We start from the raw sequence: 23,877 nt of genomic DNA on the forward strand, positions 1-23,877 counted from the left end.
CTAGTTACATGGAACCAAATTTGGTTAAATTACTCATGTTGGAATGCTATCTAGAGAGGGAAATGGCATCACCCCAGTATTCTTGCCTGGAAAATCCCATGGACAGAGGAGCCTGGCGGGCTAGTCAAGCAGCAGACACAATAGTACAGTAGTAGGGTGGGAATAACAAGAAAACCAATAGCTTTCTTTGAAAGTCAAGTTGAAGATGGTGGTGGTATATAATTTTAAATTCTACACTGAACTGGAAGGCAACAAGAGATACCTAGAATCCTTAAGGAAAGTTTAGGCCCTTAACAGTTCTCCCACAGTTTTCTATAACAAAGTCATTGGTGGGTGCTGTTTGACACAGGTGACCAGACCACTCGTGGTTAGTATGATAGGGATGAAAGTCCTCTAGCAGTTCAGCTGTGGTGCTGGATGTCAGCTGTAAATGACCTGAGAGACTATGGCCAAATGCCTTTGCTTATTAGATACCTTGATGTATCTGTATGATGCCTCCTAATTTTCCCTGTTATGATGCCTCTTATTTATTCTTCACATACAATGAAGTAGGCATGGCAGAGTTTTATCTCCATGCTTCAATGAAGAAACTGAGTATTAATGATATCACTGCAACTCATTCACCTTATTCAGATTTCACCAGTGTAACATGTGCTCATTTGCATGTGAATGTTTAGTTCTATGCAATTTTATCGCACGTGTAGATTTGTGGAACAGCCACACGGTCAAGCAGTCAGAATACCGAACCATTTTATCACAAGACTCCCTCGTACAATCTTTTTATCATCACAGCTCTCTCCCTCCCTCCCTCCCTCCAGCAACCTTTAATCTGCTCCATATTTCTATAATTTTGTCATTTCAAGAACATGGTATCAGTATCAGAACCCAAAAAATATTTCTTGAGATTGACTTTTTTTAACTTAGCGTATTTCCTTGAGGGCCCATCCGTGTTGATAAGGTTGACACACACGTCTCTCAGTAGTTGCTTACTTTTCATTACTGAGCAGTGTTCCATCTGTTTGCTTTCTAGCTCCAGCTTTTCTGTCTGTAACTGGTATGGAATGGGCTCTTAAGTTTGAACCCTAAACATGATTTGTCTGAACAAATGCTTTAAAAAGAGGCTGACACACTCCAAAGGAGTCAACAGACCTGTATGGTATAAACCTTAGAAAACTGGTACGTGCTGCCTCGGGCGTTTAAGTGTAACCCCAGTCATCTAAGTTATTTTCAAACAAGAAGGATGAAGTGTAACAGCTTTCATTGACGTGTTTAGAGAAGGTGCCTCATTAACAAGTTTCCTCAGAAAAACTTGCAGAGAGGCTGAATTCTCATCACTCACATAAAAATAGAAAAGAATTTATAATTATGAGATCAAAGCCTTATCTGCCTTTTAACCCGATCTTCAGCATCTTTAGGGGACTGGTACTCACCTGTCCTCCCTTGTCCCCCTCCCCACCCCTCTCCCAACTTGACCAACTCTGTGATCATCTGTTTTGCACGTTGAGCTTTGCATCAACTTTCTTTTGAGGAATGAGTTTTGTGGCGAAAATTTTGAAGACATCAGAACTGTTACCTGAACATCCTATAACTGCAATTGTTTCACTGAATTACCTCCCCAGCCCAACTTCACCACCTGTTCCAACCCATTGTTACGGGGTCAGTCCTCTCCTTCTGCTTGGGGAAAATCTAGGTCAATGTCAGGTAATGGAAAGGTGTTTCCATTACCGTAGCTTAGGTTAACAAAGATGCAGTGTAGTGTAATAGCCGTAATTCCATCTTCCTCTGGAATGACACCTGCTTCCCTCCCACAGCAGTGATCCAGTTTGGCCTCTGTCATGGGGCCGCCCCCTCTCTGCCATCCATTAGACTGTCCCAGGCTCTTCCAGGGCTGAACCTGGAGGAGCGAGGAGAGATACCGGATGGAGAAGTTCTTGGCTGACAAGTACTATCGTAAGCTGTCTGCATTTGGGAGCAAAGCTGAAGTGAGTTTGCTATGTGCTGTTCCAGCCAAGTGGTAGAAGCCATTCTGGTTGGTCACTGCCCTTTTCTGATTGGCTGATGGCTGGGCCATCTGATTAAATCTTCAGAATATGACGTGTGCTTTGGGATCATGGTGAAGCTTTCTCTCTTGTGGGCACTTTTTGGGTCCTTAAAGACCTCTTCCTGTGCACGCACAGCACACAGCACACGTCCCAGGAGCTTTACCGCCTGTTGGTCTCTTGATCTGGGGACCACGTTCATCTTTAGCTGATGGCTCTTTCTTCATCCCTGAGACATCCAGTGTACACCTTCTGCTTCTTCTCAGGGGTCGCTTCAGCCCTGCAGGGATCCCCCTTGTACAGGATGTTGGACAGCCCCACACTGGTTCCCTTGTGGGCCTGGATTTTGTGCGGTCCGCAGGGAACACCTCCAGACTTTGCCAGCCATGGCCAATACAACAGTCTCTCTCAACTGCACCAGCAGAGCTACTGGTCAGCTACCGGCGCTCACTGTTTAGACTGGTTTCCCCAAGTTTCCAAAGGACACTCTGTGTTAGTAAAGGCTGGTTTCCTGGGCTTGATGAGAAAGCCAAGCCTTTTTTTTCTCTTGAAACTACCACCCTTAACCTCCCAACCCCACACTTTTATAACCTCAGTGTGGATGAAGGGTTCAGAGTGTGCAAAACCAGTTTTGTTGACCTCATTTAGAAATCTTGTGTATAGCCTGTCGCTTCTTTTGGTAATGTGGGGACACTGCCACCTAATATTTTAGGATGTCAACGTAAGTGGAAAGTAAAATAGATATATCTGATTACCCTGTTATATAACAGAGATACCGGGCATATGCTTGTCCTCCAGTAAGTGGGTAGCTCCAGCTAAAATTGATCTTCCAGAGCCTATCAGGGATCAATAGACTTTCTCCTAATGACTGAAAGATTGTATAAACATATCTTTTGTTTTTTTTGTCATAGAACTTCAACATCCATTTTTTGTTTTATATTATGTTGTTGAAAAGCATACAGAATTTCTTTATTACAAAAACATGCATATTATTTCATTTACCTTTCACAAGTTCCTGGGTAGTTTGGGAAGTAGTTAGCTATCTTTCCATTTAAGATCCACGGAGGAGATTCATATCCATGCGTTACAACATCATAGTCGACGTCCTTTCCTTTCATCAGTTTATGGTAATATTTGGTCAGTTTTTTGTGAGATCCTTAAAATGGCATCGCTCCCATCTCACAGATACATCTTCTGAAGGAAAGGCATCCTGGTTCTAGGTAAAGTGCATCTGCTGTGTTCCTAACCTCATATTTCTTTATTTCTTTCTTTAACAGGTTCCCAAACTCTGTCCGAACAATGTACACTCACTCACACACACAACTATTTATAATTTAGTATTGCTTCAGCGAATTGTTAATTGCTGCCAAGGTATAATAGCTTATACAGTGTAATAATTTCTCAAAACTTAAAGAATTTACAACAGCTTTCAATACCAGAGAATTAGATGGGGAAACGATTTTGGAAATGTGAAATGGATTGTGTTTTTTTCCATAAACTGGCTTCAGGATTCTCAAAGTTGAATGTTCAGCCTCTTTTGGCAAATATATGAGTCCTTGTGGCATTTATTTTAAGGACAGATACTATTCTTAGCCACAGAATCTCTTACTTGTTCTAATCTCATTTATTTGTTTTTATAAATTGTATATATTTTGTGAATCATATGAATAATCTCTTTTTCAGTTCATCTTACAAATAAACATAAGTTTTAAGAAAACTCGGGTTGTTTTGTTTGCTGAGAGACTTTTTCACTGGCTTAGAATTTTCTAGGTTAAATTAGGTCCTTTAGGGGATGCATCTCATATATTTTGCTCTTACTCATTCATTTCTGTATGACTGCTTACGACTAGAAGCATAAAAACTAAGATTCAGAGAAAAATTAATGATCCTTCCTTGCTGTGTATTTTTCAAATTGTCATTTGTTAAGGATTGATGCAAATAGTAAAGATACATAGCTTTCCTTCATTTCTGCTTCAGTTTTCACATAGATATTTGGTAACTTGAATCTATAAATAAATAAGCCAACCAGGATTAAGTTGCTGTGAATGACAGATCTCCTCTGATCACTAAATTCACTTGAATGATTGCATGTATATTTTTAAATTAGTGTCTGTGATGCTTTTTGAAGTGAGCAGGGAAGCGTGATGATTGCCTCCATCACCAAGTTTACAGAGAAAAGTGAGAAATCTCTCATTAACCCAGAGTGAGACATGCTTTGGGTAGCCTCTGTAGAGTGAGGCGCTGAGGTGGGTTTTGAAATCTAGAATAGCTCACAGGTAATCTTTGCCGTGATGGTGTGTGATTAGCCTTGAAGTTTTCTCTGCTCACTCAGCTCTGAAGGATCACCGTTTTCAATGCACTCAGGAACTTGACAGCATTTCCACTGAAAGTGTGGCCCTGGGGTCATCTCATCTGAGCAGGCACTCCCCTGTCTGAGTCTCGCAGGGGCCAGCGGGAGAGGCTTCGGGCTCCTGGATAATTGCTGCCTGTTGGTGGGGTCTCTCCCTAAGGCAGGCTCTTCTGTCCTGATGTTCGTTAGTCTGCAGCAGTGGAAATGCTTTGACTTCCTTCATGGATTGGGAAGGAAAAAGCAGTACTATTGTACATCCTTCCTTCTCTTAGTACCTAGATTATCTTTACAAACATTTTATTTGGAACTACAGCTTAGAGAAAGAGGTAACCCTTAAGCTGGTATTATTTTATTATTTTTACTTTTTACTTATATACTTATCTTCCATGAAAGAATGCATACTCCTTGGAGATGGTCTTGTCTTTTTTGATTTTCTTTTATCTTTGCAGAATGACAAAAACATGATAGATATATAAAAAATATTTACTAAACTTTTAAGCTAATCAGTATGAAATTAGAATTTTAGTGTTTTTCTATTCAACTACCAAAGTTTTTTTTTTTTAAGTGAAAGTGCTAGCCATTCAGTCGTGTCCAACTCTTTGCGAACCCAAGGACTTATCCATGGAATTCGCAGGCTCCTCTGCCCATGGATTCTCCAGGCATGAATACTGGAGTGGGTTGCTGTTTCCTTCTCCAGGGGTTCTTCCTGATCCAGGGAATGTACCTGAGTTTCATGCATTGCAGCAGATTCTTTACTGTCTGTGTCATCAGGGAAACCCACTTTTTTTTTTAAGACCTGATTTTACTTTATTTATTTATTAAACTTTTTGGCTACATGGCTTGTGGGAGCTTAGTTCCTCTGCTGGGATTGAACCTGTGCCCCTGAAATGGAAGTGCAGAATCTTAAGCCCTGGGCTGCTGGGAAGTCCCTCTGAGGGTTCTTTTGTTAATTCTGGCGTCGCTTGTGCTCGGGAATCGTTACCATCAGCACTCGCATTGTCATCGTTGCACCTCCCACTTCTCGGTCTATGATTAAGTCCCAGTCAGTCTACTAAGCAACCTTTATACACAAGCTCATTTATTTCACAGTAAACTTATGATGTTAGCCACATTTCCATTTTACAAATGAAGACCCCGAAGTTCAAAGGCATCAAGCAATCTGCCCAGTGTCACAGCTCATAAAGTAGCAGAGTCCAGACTGAAACTCAGGCCTGTCTTATTTTAAGCCCGAGCCACCAGATGGTCATGGAAGGAAGTATCCCCACCCCACCTACACAAGTCTTCCTGATTTAAATAAGTATTGATTATCTACTATGTGCCAGACAATGTGTGAAAGCTTGTACTTGCCCAAGTGCAGAAAGCAACATATTGTTCAATCAGTTGAACTGCTTTATTTTAAATTAAAACTGTGAGGTAGATCTGCTGTGCCCATGGCACACTTAACTTCTCATTTTTCAGTTCTTTGCTCAATTTGTAAATGTCGCATAGAGATAAAGGATTCAGAGAAGAGGGGGCCGGGGAGAAAGGCACGAACTCTGTGGGGACGTATTCATCACGACAGGAGAGCACCCCGAGTCACTGAGGTGAGCTATTCACAATGTATGATTCAGGAGAAAAGGACAGCACATTTAGACCAGCATGTAAGTAAGGTCACCCAAGAACGCGGGAGTTACAGATGTGAAGATGGTTCTCTTGATTACTGCGTAGTCCATATATTGCGATTCATTCTCAAAGGAAATCGTTCTCTTTGCTTCCCCAAGACTGACGTGTGTGCAAGTTCTCGGCGCTGGCAGGTTTGGCACCCCAGGGTGCCCACTGGCGCCGCTGCTGATCTCTGATCTGTGCTGGTCCCCGGCACCCGGGTGTTAGATCCACACTCCTCTTCCCTGGCACCGCTCTCACATCCTCACATTTCCTTCCTTCTCTCTTCTGTGCCTAAAAACCAGAGAAAGGAAAGGAGGAACAGCACCCTGAGAGGACTATCCTCTCTGCCCCGTCCCTGGCGCCCCTCGAGGCCGCCTCTCCATATGGTTCCTCTCCTCAGCTCAATCTGACAGCTTCACCCCTGACCTTGGTACTAGGCCTTAGACAGCAACTCTATTTTAAGGATTGTTTTCTGTAGCTTTTCAAATATACTTGAATAGAATACATTTCTATTCAAATATGGTGATTTCCTCTAAAATTGTATTAAAAATGCCTCCAATGTGTTTTATAAACATAATTAAGTTTTTACATTTCTCCTGGCAAGTTCATAAATCTCAGTGTCCCCTCTGCTTTTAGGGAAATGAAAAAAGTATCTTGGGTGAAGTCAAGCAAGCCAACCAATAGTTAAGGGTTTACTTTAGAAGCTCTCATTTGTCGCTTTTGATTTGCATTTCTCTAATAACGCTATTGAGCATCTTTTCATGCACCTCTTGGCCATCTGTATGTCTTTTTGTAAAAATGTCTATTTAGGTCTTCCATCCATTTTTTTGATTCGATTGTTTTTTTTTCTTTAATATTGAGGTGCATGAGACGTTTGCATATTTTGGAGGTTAAATCTTTGTTGATCCATTTACAAATATCTTCTCCTATTCTGAGGGTTGTCTTCTTGTCTTGTTTACAGATACTTCAATTAAAAAAAACTAATTAGGACCTTCTTTACGTTTTTAAGAAACATTGATTTTTTTTGTGTTCTCAATCTTCAAAACTAAGTCAACACTGAATTTTCATGTTTTCATAAGTTTATTTTCCCATTGTGTCTCAAAGCATATTCCTTGTTCTGTTTGCCTGATATCTGCTTTCATTCTAAATTTATAAAAATATTCAGTATCCTCAAGGAGGTGATGCCCAGCCTATACAATGGGATATGCGCATTATTTCCAATAATAAAGTCTGGAAACTATTATAGTGGAGAAATGTATACCATTTGAATCATTTTGACTTCTATCTAGTAAAAAATGTTATGCTTGTTTTCTTTAGCAAAAGGAATTTTTGAGTCTATCTAGAATTGTTTTTGTTTCTGTTAGTGAAAAGTATTGCAAAAGAAAGAAATGTGCCAACTTACCGTGTTGCATTAGACACCAGTCATTTTGTTTTATTTTATGAAACAGTCTTTGCCCAGCTCTCGGGAGCGCGGTCTCGGCCCGGCTCTCGGGAATGCGGTTTCCTCCTCTGTTTTCTCGCATCTTCTTTCTCTCCTCCTCCCGCGCCCACCGCCTTTTCCTTTTTTAAAAATGACGACTCTGGCCTCCTTACCCCAGAGGAAGTACCATGAGTTTTAAAGGACATCATCACATTGGGATAAGCACTCTGAGTCCACACTTTTGATAATGAATTAGCGTGTTCTAAATGTAGTAATTTAGAAATCCTCTCTTCACTTTTAGCTAAAAATATAAAAGCTCTAGTAAGTTCATGATTGGAAATGCATGCAGAATAACTTTTTTGTTATTTTATCAGTCACACTTTATTCTATACTCTCTCTTTACTTTTTATCGGTCCATAAAGTGGTGATAAATGTTTCATGTGACTCTAAATAGTTCAGATACCACTTTATGTAATATTTTCTATAAAATCCATGAGAATATAAAGACTAATTTTGCTATACTTTCTAGTATGTTTCTTCCGGAAATACTGCATTATCACCTTTAATCACTTCTAATATTAAATTTGGGGCTTCCCTGGTGGCTTGGCAAAGAATTTGCCTGCAATGAAGGAGGCGGCCTGCAATGCAGGAGACTTGGATTCAATCCCTGGGTTAGGAAGATCCCCTGAAGAAGGAAATGGAAACTCATTCCAGTATTCTTGCCTGGGAAATCCTATGGACAGAGGAGCCTTGTGGGCTATATTCCATGCGGTCACAAAGAGTCAGACACGACTTAGCAACTAAATCACCAAACTTTGGTTTACTGTCTTTATTTTTCTGTGCATTATATATTTATCCAATTAAATGTAGAGGCTGGTTGTAAATTAGTCTCCTAATAATCTCTCTGACATTTTATCAGAGGGAGAAAAAAATCCCGGTGAGCTATTTATATTTACATTTGAATTCAAGCACAAGTTCCCATACAGTACAGACTTCACCTTAGACAATTTCCTCAACTAATACATTTTTAGCAGCTGTGTGGGAGTTTAGGATCAATTTAGCTATATTAGCTTGTTTAGAAATAATGCTACCTAAAATGATAGAAATTCAAATCATAATGTCAGTACTTCCTCTGGGCTTGTTTCCTGTTATTAGGATTTTCTCAGAAAATGTGTGCTTCTGAGTTAGAGGTAAAATATTTGTTCACCTCCTGTCCTTTAATATTTCACCCCGATTTTCCTCTTTAATAATTAGATTCAGAGGTCCTCCTCTGGTAAAGCACTACAAGAAGCCAGAAGAATTGTCCTCTTTCAGCTTGCTGCTTGCTGATAGGGAAAATGAGGCTTGTAAGTGCAACTTGACTTGTCCAGGGTCATACAGCTGGTTAGAACCCGTGACTTTCATCCAGTGTCACATTCATCCTAAAGCTGAATGAGTGAAATTGAGAGAATATTTAACTTTGAGACTCTAAAGTTTCTTTTTTTCATAGACTTTTGTTCCATGAGAACTCCATGGGAAATGTATTTTCTACATAGACTCTTATTCCATGGAAATTGATGTTTACACTTAAAATAATAAATATCTGATAAGTTATGAGATTTTTCTTGGACAACAGTGATTAAAATGATAAATTTTAGGTCTTTTCTTCATAATGACCTTTTTGTAGACATTTTAAAATTGAGGTTAGGCAAAGGTAGGAAAATGAAAACATAATAAAGACAATAAAAAAGAGAAGACCTATTAAGTTTTAAAATGTGATTCTGAGTCTTTCAGGTTTCTCATAATAGGCAATGTCTACCTTGGTAGAAATTGTTCTCTAGGAATATTCTATGAATTCTTTTTCAGTTAGATGCTGCTGCTGCTAAGTCACTTCAGTCGTGTCCGACTCTGTGTGACCCCATAGACGAAAGCCCACCAGGCTCCCCCGTCCCTGGGATTCTCCAGGCAAGAACACTGGAGTGGGTTGCCATTTCCTTCTCCAATGTGTGAGAGTGGAAAGTGAAAAGTGAAAGTGAAGTCGCTCAGTCGTGTCCGACCCTTAGCGACCGCATGGACTACAGCCTACCAGGCTCCTCCATCCGTGGGATTTTCTAGGCAAGAGTACTGGAGTGGCTTGCCATTGCCTTCTGCGCAGTTAGATGCTAGCATCTTTGATTATTGGTCAAATTCTAAGCCTTATATTGAATGTTATGCATGTGCCATTGAACACCACTCTTCTCTTGGGTTAGAATCTTCTTTTTTGCTCTCTGAAGCAGAAGTGACCTTTAGTAGCCATCCTTGAAAGTGGACACAAGTCAGGAAAGGAAGAATCCTTTTTTAATTTTCATTTTGGCAAGTAAAAAGTACCTTACCGAATCAGAGTTTTGGGATTTGGGTTAAGGTTCTAATATCCAAAGCTAGTAACTAACTGACACTAAGGTAAACGCTTGTGCTCCACGTGGCGTGAATCTGGTGTCTTTGTGGGTAATCGCACCCTGGCCACAGAGTGACGTTTCTTCCTGGATTACAGAACTCCATCGGGCACGTTCCAGTGCCTTCCTTTCAGGGTGGGCTTGGGAACGTGGGCAGAGGACTATTAGTGAATGCTTCCTTCCCTGACCACTTTAGCTTACAGGAATCGCCCTCCTATCCTCCAATACAAATAGCACCTCATTCTATACCATTCTGTGTTACTTCAATATACATAAGTTGTCTTTTCTGGGTGAGATACTAGTAGGTTTTTTTAGAGAAGTGTTTTTATTTTTGTTATGTTCAGGTGTTTATTAACTTGTCAAGTCAGAGCAATGATTCATTCAATAAATATTTATTGAGTGCTTACTGTATGTCAGGCGCAGTTCTAGGTACTAGGGATGAAGGTGTGAATTGTTGAGAAAATGCCCCTTCCTTCCTGACACTTCTAGTAGTGAGTGTGGGAGGAAATCCTCAAGACAGGATGAGTTAAGAGAGAGGTACGTGATGTTAAGAAAGTAGAAGAGAAACCGAAGAAGCAGAGCAGTCGGGGGAAATAAGTTATTTCTTTAGATAAGATCGTCATAAAAAGCCTCTTCAGAAGTGCCCCATACTTAAGTAACGAAAACGATGCAATGAAACCAGCAATGGAAACATCAGAGGGAATGAGGGAACATCCAAGGCAGATAATTCCTAGAGGGGAAAGCGATACGAAGCAAGTTCTGAGTAATAAGAAGAGGCTGATCCTGTAGGGCCATATCAGGGCCATGGCGGAAAGGAGCTGTATTGGGTTCAGGTGGAAGTAGGAAGCCAGGGTAAGGTTTTAGGGAACAGGGTGGTGTTATCACTTTGGCTGTATTGGGAGAAAACGCTGCAGATGGACATGAACAGACCCAGCTCTTCATACGCTGAGTTATCCTCTACAGATGGACGGAGAAGAGTCTTCTGGATGGGGCCTTTTGGAACATGTGGTTTGTGTGTGTGTGTGAGTGTGTCTTGGGGCAGAATAGGATTTGGTTTATTTTTCTAGATGTTAGATAGGTAGTTATATTGATGTTAGGTAGTAGTAGATGTTAGGTAATTAGAGGTATGGGAGGCACTGATTGAATCCAAAAGGATCTTGATGCCTGAGGGACATGAAGGGAAAGACAGGCCCTGTTTGAAAACGGAAGTCACTACAGTGATGGGGCAGGCAGGAAGTCAGGAAAGGAAGAGAAACAGACCTGGACCTGGGCGGGCAGGAGCCTCACCACAGTATAGATGGGCTGACGCCCAGCTTGAGATACTTGAGTAAGCACCGTGAATTTCCACGTTTCTTTTATCCTCTTTGGTTGGGTCTAAGGCAGTGCAGACTAGAGTGATGTCACCTGATGCGCCGTTGCGTGCACATAAAGCACACGTGCCTGCTTCCCAGCAGTTTCAGGCTGAGTACTCCTCCTCCACACGCCCTCATCCAAAACCCTGGAGGAGAGGTGCATTTTGGAATGAAGGATTTTCAGATGTTAGTTAAGATAATACGATGAATGAGCTAGATGTTGCATAACACCCTATTGGAGTCTGGGGTGGCACTCTATAATGAAGTATATTAATATTTTTCTAACCTGAGAAAAAGTTGACAATGTTGTTTTAGTTTCAAGTATGCAGCAAAGCAATTGCACTCATCTCACACGCTAGTAAAGTCATGCTCAAAATTCTCCAAGCCAGGCTTCAGCAGTATGTAAACCGTGAACTCCCAGATGTTCAAGCAGGTTTTAGAAAAGGCAGAGGCACCAGAGATCAAATTGCCAACATCCGCTGGATCATGGAGAAAGCAAGAGAGTTTCAGAAAAACATCTATTTCTGCTTCATTGACTATGCCAAAGCCTTTGACTGTGTGGATCACAATAAACTGTGGAACATTCTGAAAGAGATGGGAATCCCAGACCACCTGACCTGCCTCTTGAGAAACCTGTATGCAGGTCAGGAAGCAACAGTTAGAACCGGTCATGGAACAACAGACTGGTTCCAAATAGGAAAAGGAGTGCGTCAAGGTTGTATATTGTCACCTTGCTTATTTAACTTATATGCAGAGTACATCATGAGGAATGCTGGGCTGGAAGAAGCACAAGCTGGAATCAAGATTGCTGGGAGAAATATCAATAACCTCAGATATGCAGATGACACTACCCTTATGGCAGAAAGTGAAGAGGAACTCAAAAGCCTCTTGATGAAAGTGAAAGAGGAGAGTGAAAAGGTTGGCTTGAAGCTCAACATTCAGAAAACAAAGATCATGGCATCTGGTCCCATCACTTCATGGGAAATAGATGGAAAAACAGTGGAAACAGTGTCAGACTTTGTTTTTTTGGGCTCCAAAATCACTGCAGATGCTGATTGCAGCCATGAAATTAAAAGACGCTTACTCCTTGGAAGGAAAGTTATGACCAACCTTGATAGTATATTAAAAAGCAGAGACATTACTTTGCCGACCAAGGTCCGTCTAGTCAAGGCAATGGTTTTTCCCGTGGTCATGTATGGATGTGAGAGTTGGACTGTGAAGAAAGCTGATCGCCGAAGAATCGATGCTTTTGAACTGTGGTGTTGGAGAAGACTCTTGAGAGTCCCTTATACTGCAAGGAGATCCAACCAGTCCATTCTAAAGGAGATCAATCCTGGATGTTCATTGGAGGGACTGATGCTAAAGCTGAAACTCCAATACTTTGGCCACCTCATGAGACGAGTTGACTCACTGGAAAAGACTCTGATGCTGGGAAAGGTTGGGGGCGGGAGGAGAAGGGGACGACGGAGAATGAGATGGCTGGATGGCATCACCGACTCTGTGGACATGAGTTTGAGTGTACTCCGGGAGTTGGTGATGGACAGGGAGGCCTGGCGTGCTGTGATTCATGGGGTCGCGGAGAGTCGGACACGACTGAGCGACTGAACTGAACTGAACTGAACTGATGCAGCAAAGTGATTCAGTTATACGATTCTTTTCAGATGCTTTTCCATTCTTGGTGGTTATACTAAGTAGAGCTCCCTGTGTTACACAGTAGGTCCTTGTTTATTTTATATAGTGGTGTGTATATTGGCGAAGGCAATGGCACCCCACTCCAGTACTCTTGCCTGGAGAATCCCATGGACGGAGGAGCCTGATAGGCTGCAGTCCATGGGGTCACTAAGAGTCAGACACGACTGAAGCGACTTAGCAGCAACAGCAGTGTGTATATATTAATCCTAACTCCTAATTTATCTCTACCAAATGTATTAATATTTCTGCATAATAGCGAACATATTGTTATTCTCACAAACGGGAAACATTGAGAATATAAATAGCCTCACATCAGTTTAGATAAAGTTTGTATACAATAGAATTTTTGCTGAGCTTTCAAAAAGTTTCCCATTTTCAGAGCTTTAAAAAAGTTTTGAAATCAAGAGATTTTTACTAAGGAAATAAAAATTTAGAGAATTTAAATGACTTAAATAGTTAAATAGTTGGGCTGTAATTTAAACACTGCATTGGTTGACCATAAACTGTGATCTTAACCACATTATAACACTTGTATAGAAATGATGAACCTTGCCTATAAATACTTGTCCTGTATATAAAAGCACATACATGTGTATTGAGAAATAGATTGCTATAAAGGAGCTATTTAAAATCTAACCATTTTCTGCAGTGAGTACATGCTTGTAAATTGTTTTACGTATACTCTTTCTAGCATGGTACCAGCCATAATATTAATAATGACAATTATCTTGTAGTACTTTGAAGATTTAATTATGATAAATCTAATTAATGGCAATTAAATGACTTTATTTTTGATCAATTATCTACATTATCATAAATTTTAAGGGCCACATTTTTTCCATTATCCTGCTGATTAGCGGAGAAAATTTTGCATAAATTATAGATGAAAGCAATCTTGTTTATTTTAACAGAACTTTGGAACATAAATTCAAGGAGTTGCTTATGCTTGAGGCCATTGTTTACATTAAGTATCTACTGGAAATCTGCAGCTAAACAGTGTGAGGGGGTGAGGATATTCTGGGTTAAGTAAGAACATTTGTTGTGTCCAGCTCTTTGCAACCCCATGGACGGCAGCACGCCAGGCTCCTCGGTCCTTCCCCATGTCACAGAGTGTGCTTGAACTCATGTTCACTGAATCAGTGATGCCATCCAACCATCTGCCGTCCCCTTCTCCTTCTGCCGTCAGTCTTTCCCAGCATCAGGGTCTTTTCTAATGAGTCAGCTCTTCCCATCAGGTGCCCAAAGTACTGGAGCTTCAGCTTCAGCATAAGTCCTTCCAATGAATATTCAGGACTGATTTCTTTTAGGATTGACTGGTTTGATCTCCTTGCTGTCCAAGGGACTCTCAAGGGTCTTCTCCAACACCACGGTTTGAAAGTGACAGTTCTTTGGCACTCAGCTTTCTCTGTGGTCCAACTCTCACATCTGTACATGACAACTGGAAAACCCGAAGCTTTGACCACAGGGACGTTTGTCAGCAGAGTGATCTCTCTGCTTTCTGACATGCAGTCTAGGTTTGTCACAGCTTTCCTTCCAGGGAGCAGTGTCTTATTTCACGGCCGCAGTCACCGTCTACAGTGATTTTGGAGCCCAAGGGAAAAAAAAAAAATCTGTTAGTATTTTCATTTTTTCTCCATCTATTTGCCATGAAGTGATGGGACCAGATGCCATGATTTTAGACATCAGTTCTAGAAAGATCTGAAAATGCCAAGATTGTAGTTAGTAGAGCATTTAACCTGTATTTAATGTGGTGACCAAATGACTATTTTCTTTCCTAAGAGTCTTTTAAGACTATTCTCTATCTTAAAAGTTACCAGAGAAATTAATAGAAAAATGTTCTTCCTTTTACTGAAATTTAATATATGCTTTTCATACTGTTTATGGGGTTCTGAAGGCAGGAATACTGAAGTGGTTTGCCATTCCCTTCTCCAGTAGACCACATTTTGTCAGAACTCTCCACCATGACCCGTTGTCTTGGGTGGCCCTACATGGCATGGCTCATAGTTTCATTGAGTTAAACAAGGATGTTTTAATTTATTTAACTTGTATGCAGAGTATATCATGTGAGATGTCGGGCTTGGTGAAGCACAAGCTGGAATCAAGATTGCCGGAAGAAATATCAATAACCTCAGATATGCAGATGACAGTACCCTTTTGGCAGAAAGCGAAGAAGAACTAAAGAGCCTCTTGATGAAAGTGAAAGAGGAGAGTGAAAAAGTTGGCTTAAAACTCAACAGGCAGAAAACTAAGGTCATGGCATCCGGTTCCATTACTTCATGGCAAATAGATGGGGAAAGAGTGGAAACAGTGACAGACTATTTGGGGGGCTCCAAAATCACTGCAGATGGTGACTGCAGCCTGGAAATTAAAAGACACTTGCTATTTGGAAGAAAAGTTATGGCCAACCTAGACGACATAATAAAAAGCAGAGTCTTTACTTTGCCAACAAAGGTCCGTCTAGTCAAAGTGGTTTTTCCAGTAGCCGTGTATGAATGTGAGAGTTGGACTAAAAAGAAAGCTGAGCACCGAAGAACTGATGCTTTTAAACTGTGGTGTTGGAGAAGACTCCTGAGAGTCCCTTGGACTGCACGGAGATCAAACCAGTCCATCCTAAGCGAAATCAGTCCTGAATATTCATTGGAAGGACTGATGCTGAAGCCTAAACTCCAATACTTTGGCCATCTGATGTGAGGAACTGACTCATTGGAAAATACCCTGATGCTGGGAAAGATTAAAGGCAGGAGGAGAAGGGGACGACAGAGGATGAGATGGTTGGATAGCATCACCGACTCGATAGACGTGTGTTTGAGCAAGCTCCAGTAGTTGGTGATGGACAGGAGTGCTGCAGTCCGTGGAGTCACAAAGAGTCAGACATGACTGAGCGACTGAACTGAATATATACTTAGTTTGACTGAAATATACTGATTTTGAGCAGGCAGAGTTATCAAACTAAAAAAATAGTAATTTAAAAACATTACGTATCTTTCGGCTATTTAATTTCGTAACTTTGAGACTACTCCTTTTCTTGGGTGTATATGTGCATTTGTGATTCTTTGTGTGTGCATGACATGTCCTCATCATATGCAGTAGTTATGCTCTGTAAAGCTGCCATGAGTGCTGAATTTGCAGATACCGAGAAGTGCTCCTAAGGGAAATTCAGGGTTAGGTTTGACTGAGCCTCCAGTCACCACATTTCTGGCAGCTGATAGATACGTAATTTCGTTTTTCATTTAATGTTCATCATTGCTTCATTTGCATTGAACTCATGCCCAACAGCCCTTTAACTCACAGCTGAACAGATGTGTGTACTGCATGCATTTTCTCCATAAGGCACCTCACAGCCCTCCTGGGCTTAGGGGTCCTGGGCAATACTTCAGCAGTGCACTGTGTGTGGGGGTGTCACGCTGAACAGCAAAGTCACCAATAGAAAGTGCGCACATGAGAAAACGCAGCGTTAGACCATGAGAAGGACGCTTGTTTCATCAGATATTAAACAAGAAGGCAGAGAATTGCCCTGTTTCCCTGCAGGTGGGAATGTGGCAGGTGTCTCTGCAGGTCTGTGAATGGCTGTGAAAGCACAGGTATTGATTTTGTGGATACAGATGCATTTTGGTGAATAAGAAATGAACAAATCAGAGATCCCCAAGTGGGGCTTCCTTGTTGGTCCAGAGGTTAGGAATCCACCCGCCAATGCGGGGAACGTAGCTTCAGTCCTTGCTCTGGGAAGATCCCACATGCCACAGAGCAGTGAGCTCACACCCCTACTCAGCCTGCACACCTGGAACCTCTGTTAGCTGTGGCAGACTTCTTGGTGTTGGAATCCTTTCTTCTTGCAGCTGTCCACTTCGGTCAGGTCATGCTGTTCCTGTAAACCTCTGACGAGGCAAATGTTAATATTCTCTGTTCTGCAACTTTTTGCCTTTATATGAATGGACTCTTTAAGGTCAGAGCCTTTAGATTAGGACATCCTATATATTTCAAGCTATAGGCAGCTTTTTTTTACAAAAAGTACGGAGCCAGCGTGACTAAGCACAGGGAAAGGAACAGACCGAATACGGAGTCAGATTTCTCCTTCCCTGTTGCAACACGTGGTGGGCAGCCAGGCTCCTTCTCTGCCTCCCTTTGTTGCTAGTCAAAGGCAGACATCTCTGAGGGCAATGTTCATCATCTGTGTACCTGTGCATTGTATACTCGAGTATGTAGGAACACACATATTGTATATACATTCAGAGCCAGAGCCAGGGAGAGAGGGAGAGTGAAAAGGAGAGCCCTGACAAGTGGATGATGGAAGAAAGCAATTTTTTATAAAGCAATGAATGTCCTAATTATTCATGTGTTAGTGTAGCAGCCTACTTAAAAATTCTTCGAAGTACATAAAATTGACTTACCCTCTCCTGTTTATAGACAATTAAAATGAAAAGCTTTCATAATTAATATAGTCTTAACATTATTTTAAAAGGCAGTTAATGGGAAGCCATCCATCTTCTGACAGCGTTAAATCAGTTTTTGCCACACTTGTAGTCACTGAATTTGAACAGATCGTTATACATTAGAAGGTGGTGCTTTGCTTTGCTTTTTTTTCTCCTTCTTAATATGAAAGTCAGTGGAACATTTGCTTAGTATATTGCTAACTCAATTCTTTGTTCATTTATCAGAATTACTTTATGCCTTCTGTAATACTGAATAGCACGGGAAAGTAAACACAGTGATTGGGTGGCCTTTTCCAGGAAGTTCTGCATTCGATTGTTAGTAAGATGTAGAATTGAAGCCTCTTGGAAGGAAATAAATTTCCTGCTTTGTATTATATTTTGTACTTAGATATTTTTCACTGCCATATTTTGGGGTCACAGAAATACTTATTCATTTCATTTTATATTGAACTTTTGACTTTTATTTTTTTTAAATTCTTTTTCAGATCCTTTCCCCAATTAGGTTATTACATAATATTGAGCAGAGTTCCCTGTACTATACAGTAGGTCAGTCCCAAACTCCCTGACTATCCCTTCCCCCCACTCTCCCCCACTGGTGACCATAAAGTCATTCTCTAATGCACTTGTTCATTTTAATGTTTGTCCATTTGAAAAGCTAATTGGGAACAGGGAATAAAAAATGAGTGCTCTGTCCATCCCCTAATCCCCAGGCTCTAACTCAGCACCTCAGACATGAGTTCAGTAAACACTGCTGCGGGTCACTGTGTTGCACACGGTTAAGAGAGTGGCTGAAGTCCAGGGGTGAATCTTCCCTGCGGGTCACTGTGTTGCACACGGTTGAGAGAGTGGCTGAAGTCCAGGGGTGAATCTTCCCTGTCCCGCTGGACGGAGGGAGGTTAGACCGCAAGACTGCCACACAGTTTAGAATGGAAAGGTTATCTGAGAACTGGCAGCCGGGACTATGAACTGATGAAAGAGGCCAATGCTGGAGAACAGAGAAGGGAGTTTGTAGACTGGGGTTTGTATCCTGAGTGGCATCTGTTAGGTAGGAAGAGAGATCATGGTTCGTCAGAAGATTTTGCCAGAGCAGGACATGCTTGAAGGTAAATTGTAGGGTGGCAAATTCTTGCAAGGCTTCAGTGGTGTTTGGGATATAATAGTTCAGGTCTTGGAAGCTAGGTAATATGACTGGACTTAGATAAATAGACCAAAAAGAGATATTGCAAAATATTGAACTGTTAAAGTTTGTATGCAGGTCAAGAAGCAACAGTTAGAACTGGACGTGGAACAACAGACCGGTTCCAAATTGGGAAAGGAGTACGTCAAAGCTGTATATTGTCACCCTGCTTATTTAACTTATATGCAGGGTACATCATGCGAAATGCCAGACTGGATGAAGCACAAGCTGGAATCAAGATTGCAGGAAGTATCAATAACCTCAGATATGCAGATGACACTGACCTATGGCAGAAAGTGAAGAGGAACTAAAGAGCCTCTTGATGAGTGAAAGAGGAGAGTGAAAAAGCTGTGTGACTGCAGTGATGAAATTAAAAGACGCTTGCTCCTTGGAAGAAAAGCTATGACCAACCTAGACAGCGTATTAAAAAGTAGAGCCATTACTTTGCCAACAAAGTTCTGTATAGTCAAAGCTGTGATTTTTCTAGTTGACATGTATGGATGTGAGAGATGGACTGTGAAGAAAGCTGATCACCGAAGAATTGATGCTTTTGAACTGTGGTGCTGGAGAAGACTCTTGAGAGTCCCTTGGACTGCAAGGAGATCCAACCAGTCCATCCTGAAGGAAATCAGTCCTGAATACTCATTGGAAGGACTGATGCTGAAGCTGAAACTCCAATACTTTGGCTACCAGATGCGAAAAACTAACTCATTGGAAAAGACCCTGATGCTGGGAAAGATTGAAGGCAGGAGGAGAAGGGATGACAGAGGATGAGATGGTTGGATGGCATCACCGACTCAATGGACACAAGTTTGAGTAAACTCCTGGAGTTGGTGATGGACAGGGAGGCCTGGCGTGCTGCAGTCCATAGGGTCACAAAAAGTCAGACATGGCTGAATGACTGAACTGAAGTGAAAGTCATAGGCTTATATCTCTCTAGCAATGCCATTTAGAAGAATTAGAAAAAGTGAGATATTCGGTTCAGTGATTAGACATTAGAGACAAAAAAGTTAGGATATTTGTGAGTGGTATCAGGAGACCTGAACCAGAGAAAGAAATTTGAACTAGGAAAATGGAGATGATTGTGAGTGATATTGCTGTGAAAGAATATGTTTTTAATGTAATAAGTACTGTTCATTTGGCTGAGGAATTCTTTTCCGCAAACACTGAACTTCTGTAGAGAATTTACTGCTAGATATTGTTGTTTAGATTTTATATTAGAGTGGGGGAAAAAAGCTGTGGAAGAAAAGTTTGGACTGCAGAGAAACAATTTATATAAACATTTTTATTTATATTATTTCTCTGCAGTTTTTCAAGATGTATTTATCCATGATATTAGTCAGATATTGTAAATTAATGACCTTTTTTTGAGTAACAGGGACAAAATAAACTTGTGTTTAATATATTTAGTAGAAATAGCCCTGTTAAGGGCTTCCCAGTTAGCTCAAACGGTAAACAATCTGCCTGCAAGGTAGGAGACCTGGGTTCAATCCCTGGGTTGGGAAGACCCCCTGTAGAAGGGAATGGCAACCCACTTCACTATTCTTGCCTGGAAAATCCCATGGACGGAGGAGCCTGGTAGGCTGAAGTTCATGGGGTCACTAAGAGTCAGACACGACTGAGTGACTTCACTTTCACTTTTCACTTTCATGCATTGGAGAAGGAAATGGCAACCCACTCCAGTGTTCTTGCCTGGAGAATCCCAGGGACCGGGGAGCCTGGTGGGCTGCCGTCTATGGGGTCGCACAGAGTTGGACACGACTGAAGCGACTTAACAGCAGCAGCAGCAGCAGAGCAACTAACACTGTCACTTCACAGCCCTGTTAAAATTTGGATCTAGTCAAGAATCTTCTAGTTGCCAGTGTTCCAGCCAATGTAATACAATAATAAAAAGAAAAAAGGAGATATAGAAATTAAAAGAGATTGGAGATGATTGTCTCTGTAGGAAGCCCTGGAGAAAGTAAATACTGTTAGGAAAAAGCGCACCCAAGATTAGGTTGAGGAATAACAGCAGTTTGGAGACCTGTTCTACCAGCTGGTAAGATTTAAGTTATAATAAGTAGATAATGCAGTGTTCAGGCATAGAAAAATGACAAGTGGAACAGAGTACTGGAGAAGGAAATGGCAACCCACTTCACCATTCTTGCCTGGACAGTTCCATGGACAGAGGAGCCTGTGGGCTACAGTCCATGGGATTGCAAAGAGTCAGACATGACTGAGCATGCATACATATGCATACAGAGTACAGAACCATGAAACAGTTCTAGACATGTTTAAAACCTAACATAGGGAACTGTACTCAATATTTTGTAATAACCTAAAAGGGAAAAGAATCTAAAAAAGAATACATATACATATATACGTATATTCTTTCTGATTACAGGAAGAGAAGCATTTAAGAATGCACAAAGAATGGGAACTGTTGTAAAGTCTGACAGATGCAATTAAAGCAAATTTTAAAATTATTTAACAAAAACAATCACACGTGTGTGTGTGTGTGTGTATATATATATATATATATATATATATATATATGGCTTTTCTATACACCTGAAACTAGTATAACATTGTGAATCAACTATACGTCAATAAAAATTGACAAATCCTAAAAAAGAAAGCAAAGAAGAACTAAAGAGCTTCTTGTTGAAAGTGAAAGAGGAGAGTGAAAAAGCTGGCTTAAAACTCAACATTCAAAAAACTAAGATCATGGCATCTGGTCCCATCACTTCATGGAGAATAAATGGGGAAACAACAGAAACAGTGACAGACTCTATTTTCTTGGGCTCCAGAATCATTGCCAATGGTGACTGCAGCCATGAAATTAAAAGGTCCTTGCTTCTTGGAAAAAAAGATATGACCAACCTAGACAGCATATTAAAAATCAGAGACATCCCTTTGTTGACAGTGGTCCCTATAGTCAAAGCTGCGGTTTTTCCTGCAGTCACGTACAGATGTGAGTGTTGGATCATAAAGAAGGCTGAGTGCCAAAGAATTGATGCTCTCCAACTCTGGTGCTGGAGAAGAGTCTTGGGAGTCCCTTGGACAGCAGGGAGATCAAACCAGTTAATCGTAAAGGAAATCAATCCTAAATTATCATTGGAAGAACTGATGCTGAAGCTGAAGCTCCAATACTTTTGCCAGCTGATGTGAAGAGTCCACTGGAAAAGACCCTGATGCTGGGAAAGATGAGGAAAGAAGGAGAAGGCGGCAGCAGAGGATGAGATGGTTGAACGTCATCACTGACTCAATGGACAAGAGTTTGAGCAAACTTCGGGAGATAGTGAAGGGCAGGCAACCTGGCTGCAGTCCATGGGGTAGCACAGAGTTAGACATGATTTAAGGACCGAACTGTTACAACAAAAAGCAAAGACAACCTCACGTAGGGCAGAGTTAACATTACAAATGGTCTGGCAAAGGGTGAGGTGACTATTAAATTCTCAGTGGACTAAAGACTTAGATAAATCAATAAGTCACATTCTACTGTTTACAAAGTAGATAACTACTAAGAACCTGTTTTGGAGAAGGCAATGGCACCCACTCCAGGACTCTTGCCTGGAGAATCCCATGGACAGAGGAGCCTGGTGGGCTGCAGTCCATGGGGTCACGAAGAGTCGAACAGGGCTGAGCGACTTCACTTTCACTTTTCACTTTGCTGCATTGGAGAAGGAAAAGGCAACCCACTCCAATGTTCTTGCCTGGAGAATCCCAGGGACAGCAGAGCCTGGTGGGCTGCCATCTATGGGGTCGCACAGAGTCAGACACAACTGAAATGACTTAGCAGCAGCAGCAGCAAGAACCTGTTTATGGTACTCAGAACTCTGCTCAACACTCTGTAGTGACTTATATGGGAAAAGAATCTAAGGGAAAAAGAGTCGCTGTGTGTATGTGTGTAACTGACTCACTGTATTGTACACCTGAAACTAACACAAGGCTGTAAATCAACTATTCACCAATAAAAAATTAAAAATAAATAAATCGCAGAGCATGAAATAGAGAACAAGGGTCTCCGACCCCCAGGAAACCGGGCCACACTCAGGAGGGGAGCAGCAGGCGGGCCCGCCAAGTTCCATCTGATTCTCCCCATCGCTTGCATTACCACCAGAACTGCCCCCCGAGTTCCTGTCCCGTGGGAAGCTTGTCTTCCAAGAGACCCAAAAGGTTGAGGACCTCTGATCAAGAATGTCTTTGTTATTATAGGAAGGGTAGCATTTAAAAATACACAAGGAACGTGAACTATTATAAAGTTTGACAGATGCAATTAAAGCAAATTTTAAAACTATTTAACAACAATGATCACAACACTTGCCATGAACATGGCTGAAATGCAGGCCGCAGACTAGAAGTAGAGATCTGCCACATACATGATTGACAAAAGGTCACATAGAGAATTTAGAAGAACTCCTTATATTCGTCTGAAAAAGGAATGTGCCAAGGCAAATTAGAGAGGAGGAAACTCTAAAGGTGAATCAACAGAAGAAAGAAAAAGGGCAAGATGCCCAACCTCACTAGTAACCGAGAAAACGCAAATTAAGACACTGTGCATCTATTTGGTTAGTACAAATTTTGGAAATCTGAGTTTAACAGGTATTGGCAAGACTTTGGGAAAACAGGCTTTAAAGTGAAGAGGAACTCAAAAGCCTCTTGATGAAAGTGAAAGAGGAGAGTGAAAAGGTTGGCTTGAAGCTCAACATTCACAAAACAAAGATCATGGCATCTGGTCCCATCACTTCATGGGAAATAGATGGGGAAACAGTGGAAACAGTGTCAGACTTTATTTCTGGGGGCTCCGAAATCACTGCGGATGCTGATTGCAGCCATGAAATTAAAAGACGCTTACTCCTTGGAAGGAAAGTTATGACCAACCTAGATAGTATATTAAAAAGCAGAGACATTACTTTGCCAACCAAGGTCCGTCTAGTCAAGGCTATGGTTTTTCCTGTGGTCATGTATGGCTGTGACAGTTGGACTGTGAAGAAAGCTGATCGCCAAAGAATTGATGCTTTTGAACTGTGGTGCTGGAGAAGACTCTTGAGAGTCCCTTGGACTGCAAGGAGATCCAACCAGTTCATTCTAAAGGAGATCAATCCTGGGTGTTCATTGGAAGGACTGATGCTAAAGCTGAAACTCCAATACTCTGGCCACCTCATGCGAAGAGTTGACTCACTGGAAAAGATTCTGATGCTGGGAGGGATTGGGGGCGGGAGGAGACAGGGACAACAGAGAATGAGATGGCTGGATGGCATCACCAACTCGATGGACATGGGTTGAGTGAACTCCGGGAGTTGGTGATGGACAGGGAGGCCTGGCGTGCTGTGATTCATGGGGTCACAAAGAGTCGGACACGACTGAGCGACTGAACTGA

At 41.4% G+C, this 23,877-nt stretch overlaps 1 protein-coding gene across 1 annotated transcript in view; it reads left to right on the forward strand.

Annotated features, from left to right (window-relative positions):
* KCNH8 (potassium voltage-gated channel subfamily H member 8) overlaps nucleotides 1-23,877 on the forward strand; it is a 495,092-nt gene that overhangs the window by 21,219 nt on the left and 449,996 nt on the right. The window lies entirely within an intron of this gene.

This window comes from Moschus berezovskii, chromosome 1 (assembly GCF_049115385.1).
Source record: "Moschus berezovskii isolate FMDL1 chromosome 1, NW_MosBer_1.0, whole genome shotgun sequence".
NCBI classification, from domain to species: Eukaryota; Metazoa; Chordata; class Mammalia; order Artiodactyla; family Moschidae; genus Moschus; species Moschus berezovskii.